Here is a 16,744-nt window from a genome sequence, read left to right as displayed (position 1 = left end):
CTAATAGTCATGAGGGACTGGAATGAAATTGTAGAGGAAGGAGTAGAGGAAAAGTTTACAGGAGAATATGGGCTTGGGACAAGAAATGACAGAGGAGAAAGACCAAATGAGTTCTGTAACAAGTTTCAGCTAATAATAGCGAATACTCAGTTCGGGAATGACAAGAGAAGGTTGTATACTTGGAAAAGGACAGGTGATATGGGAAGATTTCAGTTAGATTACATCATGGTCAGACAGAGATTCCGAAATCAGATACTGGATTGTAAGGCGTACTCAGGAGCAGATATAGACTCACATCACAAAATAGTAGTGATGAAGAGTAGGCTGAAGTTTAAGACATTAGTCAGGAAGAATCAATGCTAAAAGAAGTGGGATACGGAAGTACTAAGGAATGATGAGATACGGTTGAAGTTTTCTAAGGCTATAGATACAGCAATAGAATAGATTAGTAGGCAGTACAGTTGAAGAGGAATGGACATCTCTAAAAAGGGCCATCACAGAAATTGGGAAGGAAAACATAGGTACAAAGAAGGTAACTGCGAAGAAACCATAGGTAACAAGAAATACTTCAATCGATCGATGAAAGTAGGAAGTACAAAAATGTTCCGGGAAACTGAGGAATACAGAAATACAAGTCACTGAGGAATGAAAGAAACAGGAAGTGCAGGGAAACTAAGTTGCTTCAGAAAAAATGTGAAGACATCGAAAAAGTAATGATTGTTGGAAGGACACTGTAACGTTCTTAAAAAAATATTTAATGTTTGTAATGAGTATAGCGTTCTTTAATAATAACTTTATGTTATCCAAATTTACTGTGTGATGTGTCGTTGAGCAAATGGTGTGCTTAATCAGTTTTACTGTAATCCAAAGAAAAATTAAACAACTTAATCTGGTAAACCAGTATGTAATGCCTATAATGAAATCAATCCCTTTGAAATTTACTCAGTCTCTTGAGCACCGAGTTCTGTGGCCCCGTACAATAAACTGACAAAATTTCCTATGCAAATCAGCAATGAAATACATTTTCCTTAGCTCTTGAGTCGCAATGGATGTAATCTTGGTATTCTGTTCTCTCCACAGCAGGCATACAAAATATTCGATCTTGGCTAAACGAAGTGCAATGCCGGCCGTTAAATAGCTTCATACATAGAACATCACACGACATGGCAGAGGATGAGGTACTGATAACAGGCTATACTAAGACCGAAGTTTTCATTTCGAAATTGTATTCAAAGTAAAGTTTCTCCTTCTCAAAATCTAATATGAAATATTTTACATTAACTTCAAAATCAGTGAACTTCCCAACTGTTCTACAATTCTCACTTACTGGCGTAGCTAACAATACTTGAATTGTTACATGACAAAAGGTCTGACATCGTTTGACAAAATAGATTTCAAAATTTAACTTGTGTGTATTAGGCTTACAAAATACACAAAATATTACAAATCGGGCATACCAAATCAACCTATTCATTAAATCTGATGGCAAATACTTGGTACCTAAATTCAAGGGTCAGTACTGTAAAATTAGCAAAAGCCACATTGCGTTGCTGCATACTTAAAACTAAATATACAAAATTTCATTACCTCAGAAAACTGTATTATGCTGCGTCCATAGGCCCACAGCTAAATTCTCACAGCAAACCACTAGCATTAGGTCTTACATCCTCCCTTCAACAGAGTACAACGGCAACGGCTTCTGCGCTTCGCGCACACTTACTTACAATGGATTCTGCCCCTGAGGCAACATCTTTGGCTGAGTGGTGTCAAAGATACAATCTCTTCTACATGTCATAACCATTACACGTCATTTTCATGAAATACACTCCTGGAAATTGAAATAAGAACACCGTGAATTCATTGTCCCAGGAAGGGGAAACTTTATTGACACATTCCTGGGGTCAGATACATCACATGATCACACTGACAGAACCACAGGCACATAGACACAGGTAACAGAGCATGCACAATGTCGGCACTAGTACAGTGTATATCCACCTTTCGCAGCAATGCAGGCTGCTATTCTCCCATGGAGACGATCGTAGAGATGCTGGATGTAGTCCTGTGGAACGGCTTGCCATGCCATTTCCACCTGGCGCCTCAGTTGGACCAGCGTTCGTGCTGGACGTGCAGACCGCGTGAGACGACGCTTCATCCAGTCCCAAACATGCTCAATGGGGGACAGATCCGGAGATCTTGCTGGCCAGGGTAGTTGACTTACACCTTCTAGAGCACGTTGGGTGGCACGGGATACATGCGGACGTGCATTGTCCTGTTGGAACAGCAAGTTCCCTTGCCGGTCTAGGAATGGTAGAACGATGGGTTCGATGACGGTTTGGATGTACCGTGCACTATTCAGTGTCCCCTCGACGATCACCAGTGGTGTACGGCCAGTGTAGGAGATCGCTCCCCACACCATGATGCCGGGTGTTGGCCCTGTGTGCCTCGTTCGTATGCAGTCCTGATTGTGGCGCTCACCTGCACGGCGCCAAACGCGCATACGACCATCATTGGCACCAAGGCAGAAGCGACTATCATCGCTGAAGACGACACGTCTCCATTCGTCCCTCCATTCACGCCTGTCGCGACACCACTGGAGGCGGGCTGCACGATGTTGGGGCGTGAGCGGAAGACGGCCTAACGGTGTGCGGGACCGTAGCCCAGCTTCATGGAGACGGTTGCGAATGGTCCTCGCCGGTACCCCAGGAGCAACAGTGTCCCTAATTTGCTGGGAAGTGGCGGTGCGGTCCCCTACGGCACTGCGTAGGATCCTACGGTCTTGGCGTGCATCCGTGCGTCGCTGCGGTCCGGTCCCAGGTCGACGGGCACGTGAACCTTCCGCCGACCACTGGCGACAACATCGATGTACTGTGGAGACCTCACGCCCCACGTGTTGAGCAATTCGGCGGTACGTCCACCCGGCCTCCCGCATGCCCACTATACACCCTCGCTCAAAGTCCGTCAGCTGCACATACGGTTCACGTCCACGCTGTCGCGGCATGCTACCAGTGTTAAAGACTGCGATGGAGCTCCGTATGCCACGGCAAACTGGCTGACACTGACGGCGGCGGTGCACAAACGCTGCGCAGCTAGCGCCATTCGACGGCCAACACCGCGGTTCCTGGTGTGTCCGCTGTGCCGTGCGTGTGATCATTGCTTGTACAGCCCTCTCGCAGTGTCCGGAGCAAGTATGGTGGGTCTGACACACCGGTGTCAATGTGTTCTTTTTTCCATTTCCAGGAGTGTATTTTGGAAAATCGGGCTCCACATACAAGTGGATCCCTCACAACAGACTCAGCATACAGGAAAGTCAAAACAACCTACAGTGACATTACAAACAAGGGTGATAACATTAAGAGTGCAACGGGAATTCCACTGTTAAATGAAGAGGAGAGAGCGGATAGAAGGAAAGAGTACATTGAAAGCCTCTATGAGGGGGATGAGTTGTTTGATGTAATAGAAGAAGAAATAGGAGTCGATTTAGAAGAGACAGGGGATCCAGTATTAGAACCAGAATTTAAAAGAGCTTTGAAGGACTTAAGATCAAATAAGACAGAAAATATAGATAACACTCCATCAGACTTTCTAAAATCATTGGTGAAAGTGGCAACAAAACGACTATTCACTTTGGTGTGTAGAATGTATGAGTTGGCGACATAGCATCTGACTTTCGGAAAAGCATCATCCACAAAATTCCGAAGACGGCAAGTGCTGACAAGTGCGAGAACTATCGCACAGTCAGCTTAACAGCTCATGCATACAAGTTGCTTACGAGAATAATATACAGAAGAGTGGAAAAGAAAATTGAGGATGCGCTAAATGATGATCAGTTTGGTTTTAGGAAAGGCAAAGGCACAAGAGAGGCAATTCTGACGTTGCGGTTAATAATGGAAGCAAGACTAAAGAAAAATCAAGACACGTTCATAGGCTTTGTCGACCTGGAAAAAGCCTCCGACAATGTAAAATGGTGCAAGATGGTGGAAATTCCGAAAAAAGTAGGGGTAAGCTATAGGAAGAGACGGATCATATACAATATGTACAACAGCCAAGGGGGAACAATAAGAGTGGACGACCAAGAACGAAGTGCTCGCGTAAAAAAGTGTGTAAGACAAGGATGTAGCCTTTCGCCCCTACTGTTCAATCAGTACATCGAGGAGGCAATGATAGAAATAAAAGAAAGGTTCAGGTGTGGAATTAGAATTCAGGGTGAAAGAATATCAATGATACGATTCGCTGATGACATTGCTACCCAGAGTGAAAGTGAAGAAGAATTACATGATCTGCTAAATGAAATGAAAAGTCTAATGAGCACGGAATATGGAATGATAGTAAATCGAAGAAAGACAAATGGTTCAAATGGCTCTGAGCACTATGGGACTTAACTTCTGAGGTCATCAGTCCCCTAGAACTTAGAACTTCTTAAGCCTAACTAACCTAAGGACACCACACACATCCTTGCCCGAGGTAGGATTCGAACCTGCGACCGTAGCGGTGGCGCGGTTCCAGCAATAGCAGCTGCTCAGTATTGTCGTCGGCTACATTCATCGCCTTGCGCACAGCTACACCATCGTAAGGCTGTTAACCGACAGAGTATAACTAATATTGTACAGACATTACCCAGTGGCATTTCTTTCACAAACTTCGACTAACGTTTTTGGATAATAACCTGCAATAGTTAAAACTTGTAGGGCACCTGTGTTGTCACTGTCCTCAGAAATTATTACCAAGCAGGGTCCCTGTCCTTTCCATGCAATCACCGAGTGTCGTAAAATATGAAAATTGATTAACTGTTTACTGCCAATTTTGTTTGTTTGCTAATGACCAGTTTCTCTCTAAATTTTGCTGCCTCAGTAACTGTTCATTCCCGTGCTGCATAACATAGGCTTAACGAATTTGTAATTTTGAGTATTAACTTCGGTCACTTAAAGTAACATAACATTTCACTGGCAAAACTAATAACTGAAGATACAGCACACTTAATAAGAGTGCACAATTTCATTTATTCAGTATTTCGCTTAGCAAGAGACTTTTGCTGCTCTGGTACATCCCTTACTGTTGTTATGTTAAAAGTAAAATCAGTTGCTCATTTGAGTAAAGTAAATTCAATTAAATCTTTCAATAATGAAAAGTACATTGCTTACCTTTTTTCAAATTATACATTAAGTTACGCTGAGGTTACTAAAAAGTTTTTTTTTCGTAACAAAGTTTCAGTAACAGTCAGCCATTTATCTAACCTGAAATTCACTGCACTAAAGTCCACCCATTTCAAAATTATTATCAGTATTTAGGTTAGGTTTAGAATAGATTCTTCCTTTAAAAGGGTCTGTTGTACACTTTTTCCCTAGCAACCGGTATTAGATTCCTTCGGTATGATAGCCTTACTCAGTATAAAATTTCATTAGGCATTCGCGAAAACGGTAAACTATGTCGCAATCTCGTAGGCTGATTAGGAAGGGGGAGGTCAGAAACTGTGATGCTCCCTGGCATCGCATTACAACCACAAAACCAAAATCTCCACTCTCGAGATATGGGTCCCTGAAATGATGGCATGGATTTGTCCCAAATCGAAGTGGCATTCTGAGAATACTCACCTGGCGGAGATGAGGACGACAAATAACAACAAAAAAAAAAGGTTCAAATGGCTCTAAGCACTATGGGACTTGACATTTGAGGTCATCAGTCCCCTAGACTTAGAACTACTTAAACCTATCTAACCTAAGGACATCACACACATCCATGTCCGAGGCAGGATTCGAACCTGAGACCGTAGTAGCAGCGCGGTTCCGGACTGAAGCGCCTAGAACCGCTCGGCCACAAAGGCCGGCCAACGAATAGCAACAAACAACCAAAAAACTTCGTATAACGAAACCTGTTAGCCACAGTAAACTCAAATGCTTCTTTAGTCTTCCACTCGATCGAATGGTTCAGCCCTCTGTCATAGCCCACTCAACATTAAATGTTTTGCAGTCGCTGAACAGCCATAGTAAGGGTAATGGATTACAGCTAGCACGCACGTCTACTTCTCTTCGTACGTAGTCGTCAAGGCTTCCATTACCTTCTGTCACATAGACAGATGAACTGAGCACCCACATTTTTTTGTTTTTTGTTTTTGCCTTTGCCTCAACTCTGTTTACATGGGTTGTAAACGTATATCAATATTCAACTAACACTAAAATTATAATAGAGATTGGAAGTAAAAAATGTCATTCAATTACCCGCTTAACATAATTGTACTCTACACTATGGACTCCTACGATCTAACACGTCAGTTAATGTAGGGTTTCAGGAGGCTGATGTGGTGAATGCCCACAGATTTACCTGCTGATGACTGCTGTTAGGGTTAGATAGGTGACGTTCAACGATCTCTGGAGAAAACTCATTGTCCCTGAACTGTCTCCTATTATCATTTTGGCAGTAATGCTGGTTGTTTCAGTCTCCTGTTAGGTGTGATTGGTTGCTGCTGCTGTGTTTGTTGACACCTGAGTTTCTACCTCTGTTTGCATGCCCGTCATTCGAATTGTTCCTCTTCTGCTAGGTATTGCATCAGTGATGAAGCCCTCGTCTTCTTATAATCATGCTGTGTTCATCCAGTGTGAATTCTAATTCTCGCAGGATATTTTCAAAAGAGTAAATATCATTACTACATTTGCCAATTAATATTTGTTGGTGGTGTGGTGGTAGCTTCATAGGGCAGAAACTGATCATTTTCGTATCACTACACAGATCATTAAGACATCAAGAACTAGTTCTTTTTGATGAGAGCCTCGAAGAATTTGACATGACTTTTATAAATCCTGAGGCGACCAGATCCTTGAAAAACATGATTTCGCGTTTGATGCATTACTGCCTATTGGTCGACCAGTAACTATTCAAGAACGATGTACATTTTGCAACGATCACACGTATTCTTTCTGCCACACTGCCCTCGAAGTGCTCACAGACAAAATCTAATTTAGATTTGATTGGGCACTGAGGAGGTTGCGATAGTTCAAATTGTGAGGTGAAGGTCTTGGGGTGTGAGGTGTTCCTGTTATCTTTGTAATTCTGAAATTTTCTGATGGACATAAAATATTTGAAGTTGAAGGTGTCATTCTTTAATCCGCGCAATGTCTCTCCTGAAAGGCCACCTGGTGCTGATTCCGTGCTCACAATATCGGAGTTGCTTATTACAGGAATCGCCACATTGTTCATGTGCTCGTCAGTTCTGCATAGTGGTACGCAATTGTGTACACCACTCGTTTTGCGATATCTATTCCAAGTGGTCCTGCGATTTGTAAAATCGTTTGCAGTTTCGTTAAAACGGACGATGCATTTTATGTTCGCCTTATCTATTTCTTGCTGTATTCCCCAACGTTTCTCTCTTAACGTCTTGATCACCGTTTGAGCCTTCTTCGTCTCTCTGACCGGTTTTGTTGCTAACTGTTTAGCTTCTTGTGTCTCCTTCAAGCCACCCACAGCTAATTTTGTTTTTTTCTTTGCCTTCCTCTTTCACTTCCGATTTAATATTCTCAATCACTGCTTGTGCCCTCTGTGTTGCCCTTCTTTCTGCTTCTTTTTTGCTTCTGTGTTGCCCTTTCTCCCACTTTCCTCAAGCGTTGTTGAGTGGGGATGTGTGTGAATTTGATCGTGAGTTTGGTCGGCTAGGCATGCCGGAACTTGCTTCGTTCTGGCCCTCCCCATCCGGTGTGTCTTCTAGATCACTCTAGCGTCATGTTGTGACCTCATCATCGTCCTGATTAACACTATCGTAACAGTGGTGGATACCGGCCTTGCCCTGGGTCTCATCTCACTGAGCTGCGTGATCGACCCCCTCTTTTGGCAAGCACTGAGCATGCCTTACATACGAACAATAAGTATCAGGTGCAACATTCGAATTGGGCATGCGCGAATCTCCCAAATAAGGTACACAAAAATTAGTACATAGTTCTGCACGCTGATGATCATGCCGCCTTTTAGAAAGAAAAAAATACATAATGTACGAAATGAGTGCCTCATTGCCTCTGAACCCCTTTAAATTGCTATTATTATTTACGACACTGAGGCTCAAAAAAATCTACAGCCCCCCCCCAAAAAAAAAATTGAGCGACCGCACCTAAATACGGCCAAACAATTACATTTTTTATCCAAACCCCTTCACATCTGTTTCTCTTCTTTCGACATCCCCCTGAGATTGCTCAGTGCCTTCGCTACCCACGTCTACCTGTTCTGACTCTTCATCCATGACGAAATACTCCATGCTAACGTCTGCGCTGCATGTTTTTATGCTCTTCATGACTGTCTTTTATACTCCATATTCGCTATCGTGTCAACTTATACTACAGCTCTCTGTCCCTGGGCCTTACTACGCGTGATCATACACATGTAATATGAATATACATGATTACAAAACTCGCTGAGTGGGACAACAGATTTGCCCAGCAGCTGATAACGTTAAAGGTACCTACATACCATAAATGAATAGAGAACGATCATAACATCCTTCCAAATCACAACGCCGGCAAAAACGCCGCCCGCTAAACGACATAGATAGTGCAGAACCCACAGAACCAAAAGACATAATAGCCACAAATAAACGAAAAATAAGCGTCAGCAAATTAAGACAAATCTAAGACTAGCGTCGATTTAAGAAAGTTTGCCACTGCTGGTTGCAAAATAGAAATAACCAAATGAACTGTACATTTGATCTCCTTACTAACTACGTGATGTATGAGAAAACGTTAAGTCTGCCCACCGAATCTCCCAAGAAACGAAGACTGAGCGGAGTTCGCCAAATTATGCAATATGACACAGTGTGTGAGACTGTGAAACCTATATGAGCAGTGGACCTACTCAGACTCCACCACACTCCCCTTAAGACTCTGTGTTAACTGTGAATTATGCGTCGGGATCACTGTCTTGAAATGCCCTAACCTGGGACCTTAACGTCGGAATTTGCAATAATCCTACTATATAGCTGTCCGTTAATCAATGGAATACATTAATGAATTGAAGGGAAGTACGTGCTCCCTCAAACAGAAAAGAAAATGAAACATAAATCGATTATTTATTATATTAAGCAATTACAATGTATTTGCAGCAATATACAGGGTGATTCAAAAAGAATACCACAACTTTAGGAATTTAAAACTCTGCAACGACAAAAGGCAGAGCTAAGCACTATCTGTCGGCGAATTAAGGGAGCTATTAAGTTTCATTTAGTTGTACATTTGTTCGCTTGAGGCGCTGTTGAATAGGCGTCAGCGTCAGTTGATGCTAAGATGGCGACCGCTCAACAGCAAGCTTTTTGTGTTATTGAGTACGGCAGAAGTGAATCGACAACAGTTGTTCAGCGTGCATTTCGAACGAAGTATGGTGTTAAACCTCCTGATAGGTGGTGTATTAAACGTTGGTATTTCAGCCAATAAAGTTTTTGGTCCCTTTTTCTTCGAAGGTGCTACTGTAACTGGACTACAGTATCTGGAGATGTTAGAGAAATGGCTGTTCCCTCAGCTCGAACAAGAAGCACAACAATTCATATTTCAGCAGGATGGAGCGCCACCACATTGGCACTTATCTGTCCGTAACTACCTGAACGTAAACTACCCGCGGCGATGGATCGGCCGCCAGGCAGCCCGTGACAGAGCACTTCATCACTGGCCTCCAAGAAGCCCTGATCTTACACCCTGCGATTTTTTCTTATGGGGGTATGTTAAGGATATGGTGTTTCGGCCACCTCTCCCAGCGACCATTGATGATTTGAAACGAGAAATAACAGCAGCTATCCAAACTGTTACGCCTGATATGCTACAGAGAGTGTGGAACGAGTTGGAGTATCGGGTTGATATTGCTCGAGTGTCTGGAGGGGGCCATATTGAACATCTCTGAACTTGTTTTTGAGTGAAAAAAAACCGTTTTAAATACTCTTTGTAATGATGTATAACAGAAGGTTATATTATGTTTCTTTCATTAAATATACATTTTTAAAGTTGTGGTATTCTTTTTGAATCACCCTGTACTATGAAAAACAAAGTTAATTGCTGACGAAAGATAAGGAGACAGACAAGTGGAGGGATGGCTACTATATCCTAGTTGCACATTAACTCATCAATCCACTACAACCAAACGATTAATTTAGGGACTCTAGTGGTCGATTGAATACTACATCAACGATATTTAGGCACGAATCGGGTTTATCGGAGCTGTGGCAACGGTTCGCTTCCTGTCTAAACATTAACCTCCAGCTAGTGAGTCGTGCTGCTGTGTACTCTCACCAGCCTGCTGTGACGGTAAGTCGGAGGACCTGGTCCTGGTGGAGAATCAGAATCTCGCTCGTCACGACTCGAACCAGCGACCTGTCTCCAAACACCATCAAACCAAGAGCGCCCCTTTTTCTTCCACCCGCTCCCGACTCAGCAGTTTGCACCAATCTGCCCGCAAACTCTAATCAGGAAAAATGTTACTATTTTCTGCCGATAGCATGTCAACGCCACGTTTAACAAATTCCCACCGTGGAGTGTCGTCAGCCACAGGCCAATCGAAGCGAATATACCTCGCTAGTTTGTCCTAGAAATTCCCGCCTGATATCTGCCGGTGATGGGCGAATCAGAGCGTTGTTTAAACCTTCTCCACGAGGTCCCTGTTCTCATTGTGGTTTGTTCCAACATTCCACGAGTTGCACTTTTCCGCCATAAATTGTGGTGTCCCATCAAGTACTTGAAACTGTTGCCCTGGGCCATCTGAAAAGGCGAGTCGTGCTACCGACCGCTAACCTCGACTTAATCAAAAGAACCAGTAAGTTCCGTGAACTTCCATCAGTGGCCAAGCCAGAACAAAGCTTTGAGTGACCACGACACACCTCCCGCACGCAGAGCAGTGTGCAGGTTGTGCATTTCTCGTGTATTCACAGACTGAAACTATGTTATAAAATACAGTACATTTCTCCGTAATAAATCAACGTAATGAGAGTTTAAGGAGATGCAACTAAAGTGTCCTGCCTATCGTCAGTCGTGACAAGTGACAGATAAATTTAGTATAAATGGAAGGAGGCAAGCCAGATGGCTTCCAAAGAGCGGTAATGTCTGCAAGTTTGGCATTCCTAGGTAAACGGTGGAAAACCAGAGAAAGGGCAACGTGATCTGCTACAACTTAAAGCAAGGAATGTTAGAAGTCTGAATGTTGTAGACAAGATTGACCATGATGGACTTTCCCTCACAAAGCAACAATTTAGAACATGACATGCACCCATTGTCATTTCTGAATGTGATCGTCTTGGTAGTTTAGGTGTAATGGTGTGGGGAGGCATGATGTCAGATGGGTGTACAGGCATCCAAATGCTTCGAGCATGGTACAGTGACAGGTCAAAGTCACTGTGACACTGTAAGTAGTAGGCAGATGGCGGCATGAGGACAGTGTTCATATCAAACTGATATGCAAATTAATTAAATCGATCACCCTACCCACACCTCCTGATGATGTCATGTGTTTTCATAAGCCGGCACGTGGGCTCCCACCTCCTTCCCCTCCCACACTTCCCCCTCCACGTCCCCCTGCCCCACATAACCTATAGGTGAGAATTTCGAATTTAGGTAGGAATTCTGAATTTTCTCTGTAAAATCGCATTTCCGAAATTCAATTTTCAATTCATAGGACGTAATATAACAGAAATTGTTTATCTACATCTACATCTACATCCATACTCCGCAAGCCACCTGACGGTGTGTGGCGGAGGGTACCCTGAGTACCTCTATCGGTTCTCCCTTCTATTCCAGTCTCGTATCGTTCGTGGAAAGAAGGATTGTCGGTATGCTTCTGTGTGGGCTCTAATCTCTTTGATTTTATCCTCATGGTCTCTTCGCGAGATATACGTAGGAGAGAGAAATATACTGCTTGACTCTTCGGTGAAGGTATGTTCTCGAAACTTTAACAAAAGCCCGAACCGAGCTACTGAGCGTCTCTCCCGCAGAGTCTTCCACTGGAGTTTATCTATCATCTCTGTAACGCTTTCGCGATTACTAAATGATCCTGTAACGAAGCGCGCTGCTCTCCATTGGATCTTCTCTATCTCTTCTATCAACCCTATCTGGTACGGATCCCACACTGCTGAGCAGTATTCAAGCAGTGGGCGAACAAGCGTACTGTAACCTACTTCCTCTGTTTTCGGATTGCATTTCCTTAGGATTCTTCCAATGAACCTCAGTCTGGCATCTGCTTTACCGACGATCAACTTTATATGATCATTCCATTTTAAATCACTCCTAATGCGTACTCCCAGATAATTTATGGAATTAACTGCTTCCAGTTGCTGACCTGCTATTTTGTAGCTAAATGATAAGGGATCTATCTTTCTATGTATTCGCAGCACATTACACTTGTCTACATTGAGATTCAATTGCCATTCCCTGCACCATGCGTCAATTCGCTGCAGATCCTCCTGCATTTCAGTACAATTTTCCATTGTTACAACCTCTCGATACACCACAGCATCATCTGCAAAAAGCCTCAGTGAAACTTCCGATGTCATCCACAAGGTCATTTATGTATATTGTGAATAGCAACGGTCCTATGACACAACCCTGCGGCACATCTGAAATCACTCTTACTTCGGAAGACTTCTCTCCATTGAGAATGACATGCTGCGTTCTGTTATCTAGGAACTCTTCAATCCAGTCACACAATTGGTCTGATAGTTCATATGCTCTTACTTTGTTCATTAAACGACTGTGGGGAACTGTATCGAACGCCTTGCGGAAGTCAAGAAACACAGCATCTACCTGTCAACCCGTGTCAATGGCCCTCTGAGTCTCGTGGACGAATAGCGCGAGCTGGGTTTCGCACGACCGTCTTTTTCGAAACCCATGCTGATTCTTACAGAGTAGATTTCTAGTCTCCAGAAAAGTCATTATACTCGAACATAATACGTGTTCCAAAACTCTACAACTGATCGACGTTAGAGATATAGGTCTATAGTTCTGCACATCTGTTCGACGTCCCTTCTTGAAAACGGGGATGACCTGTGCCCTTTTCCAATCCTTTGGAACGCTACGCTCTTCTAGAGACCTACGGTACACCGCTGCAAGAAGGGGGGCAAGTTCCTTCGCGTACTCTGTGTAAAATCGAACTGGTATTCCATCAGGTCCAGCGGCCTTTCCTCTTTTGAGCGATTTTAATTGTTTCTCTATCCCTCTGTCGTCTATTTCGATATCTACCATTTTGTCATCTGTGCGACAATCTAGAGAAGGAACTACAGTGCACTCTTCCTCTGTGAAACAGCTTTGGAAAAAGACATTTAGTATTTCGGCCTTTAGTCTGTCATCCTCTGTTTCAGTACCATTTTGGTCACAGAGTGTCTGGACATTTTGTTTTGATCCACCTACCGCTTTGACATAAGACCAAAATTTCTTAGGATTTTCTGCCAAGTCAGTACATAGAACTTTACTTTCGAAGTCATTTAACGCCTCTCGCATAGCCCTCCTCACACTACGTTTCGCTTCGCGTAATTTTTGTTTGTCTGCAAGGCTTAGGCTATGTTTATGTTTGCTGTGAAGTTCCCTTTGCTTCCGCAGCAGTTTTCTAACTCGGTTGTTGCACCACGGTGGCTCTTTTCCATCTCTTACGATCTTGCTTGGCACACACTCATCTAACGCATATTGTACGATAGTTTTGAACTTCATCCACTGATCCTCAACACTATCTATACTTAAGACAAAACTTTTGTGTTGAGCCGTCAGGTACTCTGTAATCTGCTTTTTGTCACTTTTGCTAAACAGAAAAATCTTCCTATCTTTTATAATATTTCTATTTACGGCTGAAATCATCGATGCCGTAACCGCTTCATGATCGCTGATTCCCTGTTCTGCGTTAACTGTTTCAAATAGTTCGTGTCTGTTTGTCACCAGAAGGTCCAATATGTTATCGCCACGAGTCGGTTCTCTGTTTAACTGCTCAAGGTAGTTTTCAGATAAAGCACTTAAAAAAATTTCACTGGATTCTTTGTCCCTGCCACCCGTTATGAACGTTTGAGCCTCCCAGTCTATATCCGGCAAATTAAAATCTCCACCCAGAACTATAACATGGTGGGGAAATGTGGTGTCACCGCCAGACACCACACTTGCTAGGTGGTAGTCTTTAAATCGGCCGCGGTCCGCTAGTATACGTCGGACCCGCGTGTCGCCACTGTCAGTGATTGCAGACCGAGCGCCGTCACACGGCAGGTCTAGAGAGACTTCCTAGCACTCGTCCCAGTTGTACAGCAGACTTTGCCAGAGATGGATCACTGACAAATACGCTCTCATTTGCCGAGACGATAGTTAGCATAGCTTTCAGCTACGTCATTTGCTACGACCTAGCAAGGCGCCATTACCAGTTTATATTGAGATTGTAATTAATGTATCATCAAGAGCGATGTTCTCCAATTATGGATTAAAGTTAAGTATTCCAGAAGCTATGTACTATTTTTGGCTACTATAACTCCTTTAACTGTTCCAGACCTCACGCCAGTCTGCGTGAGCTTAAACGCGTGCATTTCGGCCTCCTCTAGCAACACGGTGTTGGCTCTTCTGCCAACACATCAGGAAATCTACTCGAAATATTTTCCAAATTATCCTTCAGGTGCTCAGCCACAACAGCTGCTGAGCCAGGGGGCCTATAGAGACGTCCAATCACCATGTCTGAGCCTGCTTTAACCGTGACCTTCACCCAAATCATTTCACATTTCGGATCTCCGTCAATTGCCTTCGATACTATTGCACTTCTTATCGGTATAAACACGCCTCCCCCTTCACTGTCCAGCCTGTCTCTGCGGTATACATTCCAATCTGAGTTTAGGATTTCATTAATGTTTACATCTGGTTTCAGCCAACTTTCTGTCTCTAGTACTATATGGGCGTTGTGACCGTTTATTAATGAGAGCAGTTCTGGGACCTTTCTATAGACGCTCCTGCAGTTTACTATTAGCACATTAATATTGTTATTCCCTGTTGCATTTTGCCTACTCCTACCTTGCCGCGTCTCAGGAGGCGTCTTGTCGGGCCTAGGGAGGGACTTCTCTAACCTAAAAAACCCCCATGTGCACTCCACACGTACTCCGCTACCCTTGTAGCCGCTTCCGGCGTGTAGTGCACGCCTGACCTATTCAGGGGGACCCTACATTTCTCCACCCGATAGCGGAGGTCGAGAAATTTGCACCCCAGATCTCCGCAGAATCGTCTGAGCCTCTGGTTTAAGCCTTCCACTCGGCTCCAAACCAGAGGACCGCGATCGGTTCTGGGAACGATACTACAAATAGTTAGCTCAAGTTATATCAGAAATCGAAAAAATCAGAGGATGGGAAATCGTGCAATTATGCACTGCAGAGGACATAATTTGCCTTTTGTAGGACAGGGATACTCTTCCAGAATGAGATTTTCACTCTGCAGTGGAGTGTGCGCTGATATGAAACTTCCTGGCAGATTAAAACTGTGTGCCGGACCAAGACTCGAACTCGGGACCTTTACCTCTTGCAGGCAACTGCTCTACCACCTGAGCTACCGATGCATGACTCACAACCCTTCCTCCCAGCTTCAATTCTGCCGGTACCTCGTCTCCTACCTTCCAAACTTCACAGAAGCTCTTCTGCGAACCTAGCAGAACTAGCACTCTTGGAAGAAAGGATATTGCGGAGACATGGCTTAGCCACAGCCTGGGGGATGTTTTCAGAGTGAGGTACTGGCAGAATTGCAGCTGTGAGGACGGGTCGTGAGTCGTGCTTGGGTAGCTCAGATGGTAGAGCACTTGCCCGCGAAAGGCAAAGGTCCCGAGCTGGAGTCTTGGTCCGGCACACAATTTTAATCTGCCAGGAAGTTTCAGTGATAATCTTATTGATCTTCCAATTGCATCGTATACTGCGTCTTATTTAACATGTGGCGCGTCATGCAACGCTGACCGTCCGGCAAGGGTCTCGCATGCATGGCAGTTTGTTGTTAAATGATGAGTCTGACCACGTCACTTAGCGCGGTTTCTGGCGGCCCGCAGTGGAACCATGGGAGCTACCCCTAGACTGGACCACCTCCTCATCGAAAATGGAGAGTTGGCACTGCCTTAAGCAGCCGCAATCTCATGCACCCACTCCAGTATTCCAGCCTCTCGAGAAGTGTTGTTCTGGGGCCACTGATCCATCTCACAGAAGTCCTCCACAACAAGATAATGATTATAAGAAACAACAGAAAAAAACGGTACTGAATTTACCTACAACGAAATATTGATTATACATAACTATTGGGAAAAAATAAAAAGTTCGTACCAGATGGAGATGATGACTCCTGCTCATCATTCTTGACGCATACCTCTACTAGATCCTCATCCTCCTCTTACTCCATAGCAACATCTACAACAATGAAGAATTTATGCCTCATACAAGAGTACACGATGAAAAAATGTCTAAGAGCATGTATTACAAAATATGTACTTACGTTCTTGTTGCATTTCGGCCTCCGGCAGCCGTTCAAGGTCGGGCAGCTGCCGCACTGATGCTGCAACAGCGAGATCAAAAGTTTTATAAACACTTGTTACGATTTGAATACATCAAGAGCCGTTTTCTGAACATGGCAGACTACCACACAGAATTTGAAGATGCGCTTACGTGACGGTAGCACAGCCTCTTCGGCTCGCTGCTGCTGGCAACTCTCAGCTTCCAGCTCATGCTCTCATTCAGCCAACATTTCGGGAATGAATGCTGAAATAGCAAGAAAAATGAACCTTTATAACCACTGGTTAAGAAAATGTATCACAA

This window comes from Schistocerca nitens, chromosome 8, assembly GCF_023898315.1.
Source record: "Schistocerca nitens isolate TAMUIC-IGC-003100 chromosome 8, iqSchNite1.1, whole genome shotgun sequence".
Taxonomy (NCBI): Eukaryota; Metazoa; Arthropoda; class Insecta; order Orthoptera; family Acrididae; genus Schistocerca; species Schistocerca nitens.
Note: the sequence above shows the minus strand (reverse complement) of the source record.